Genomic DNA, 1940 nt, shown 5'->3' on the forward strand with positions numbered 1-1940 from the left:
ACCTCTATCTCTTTTTTCAACGTCCTATAGTTTTCCGAGTACAAGTCTTTTACCTCCTTGGTTAAGTTTATTCCTAAGTATCTTCATTTTATTGTTGGAATGATAAATGAGATTTTTTAAAATTTTCTCTTTCTGAGAGTTCATTATTGGTATATAAAAATGCCATCAATTTGGGGGTGTTAATTTTGTATCCTGCTAAGCTACCAAATTCATTTAGTAGTTTTTTATAGAGTCTTTAGGGATTTCTTTTTAAAAAGATATATATTGATTTCAGAGAGGGAAAGAAAGAAATAGAAACATCAATAATGAGAAAAAATCATTGGTTGGCTGCCTGCTGCATGACCCACACTGGGGATCGAGCCTGCAACCCGGCCATGTTCCTTGACGAGGAATTGAGTTATGACCTACTGGTTCATAGGTTGACACTCAACCACTATACCAAATAATGACAGTTTTACTTCCTCCTTTCCAATTTGGATGTCTCATTTTTTATTCTTGTCTGATTGCTGTGGCTAAGACTTCCATTACTATGTTGACTTAGAGTGGTGATAGTGGGCATCCCTGTCTTGTTCCTGTTCTTAAGGGAAATGGTTTTTGTTTTTTACCCATTGAATATGATGTTAGCTGTAGGTTTGTCATATATGACCTTCATTATTTTGAGATTTGATCCCTCTAGTCCTGCTTTGCTGAGAGTTTATATTTTTTTAAAAAAAGGGTGTTGGATTTTGTCAAATGTTTTTTTTCTACAATTGATATGATAATGTGATTTTTTTTATTTCAATTTGTTTATGTGCTGAAACACATTTATTAATTTGCAAATACTATACCAGCCTGGCATGCACGGAATAACTCCCACTTGGTCATGATGTATGAACTTTTTAATGTACTGCTGGATTTGATTTGCTAAAATTTTGTTGATGATTTTAGCATCTATGTTCATCAACGACATTGGCTTAAAATTCTCTTCCTTTGTAATGTCTTTATTTAGCTTTGAATTAGGCTAATGCTAGGCTCATAAAAAAAAGCTTGGAAGTGTTCCTTTCTCTTGGATTTTTTGAATAGTTTCAGGAAGATAGGTGTTAATTCTTTGAATGTTTGGTTAAACTTTCCTGTGAAAACCTCTGGATCCTGGCTTTTCTTTGCCAGTAGTTTTTTTCATTATTGCCTCAATTTCATCAGTAGTTATCTGATTCTTCCTGATTGAGTTTTGGAAGACTGTATTTTTTTTTTTACAAATGTGTCCATTTTGTTCAGGTTGTCCAGCTTGTTGGAATACAGTTATTCATAGTATTTTTTTTATGATCTTTTGTACTTCTGTGGAGTCAGTTGTTACTTCACATCTTTCAATTTTTATTTCATTTGTTTGGGTCCACTCTCTTTGTTTCTTGATAAGTCTGGCTAACGGTTCATCAATCTTGTTTATCTTTTCAATGAACCAGCTCTTGGTTTTATTGATATTTTATATTTTTTTAATCTCTATGTCATTTATTTCCACTCTTATCTTTTTTATTTTCTTCCTTCCACTTACTCTGGACATTTCTTGTTCTCTTATTAATTCTTTATTTTGTAGGGTTACATAGTTTAGTATAAGTTTTTCTTGTTTTTTGAGATAGGCCTGCAGTGTTATGAACTTACGATTCAGGACTGCTTTCACTGTGTCTGAAAGATTCTGGATTGTTGTGTGTTAATTTTCATTTTTTTTCCAGAAAGTTTTTTTATTTCTTTGTCTTTTTTTAAATTTTTAAAATTTACTTATTTTTTCTTATTGCTTAAAGTATTACAAAGAGTATTACATATGTCTCCTTTTTTTTCACTGCCCTTGACAATCCCCTGGCCTCCCCTACCCCCCAGTGTCTTATGTCCATTGGTTATGCTTATATGCATGAATACAAGCCCTTCGGTTGATCTCTTACCCCCCCCCCACCTGCCCCTCCAGCTTC

Source organism: Myotis davidii, unplaced genomic scaffold (genome assembly GCF_000327345.1).
Source record: "Myotis davidii unplaced genomic scaffold, ASM32734v1 scaffold1583, whole genome shotgun sequence".
Lineage (NCBI taxonomy): Eukaryota > Metazoa > Chordata > Mammalia > Chiroptera > Vespertilionidae > Myotis > Myotis davidii.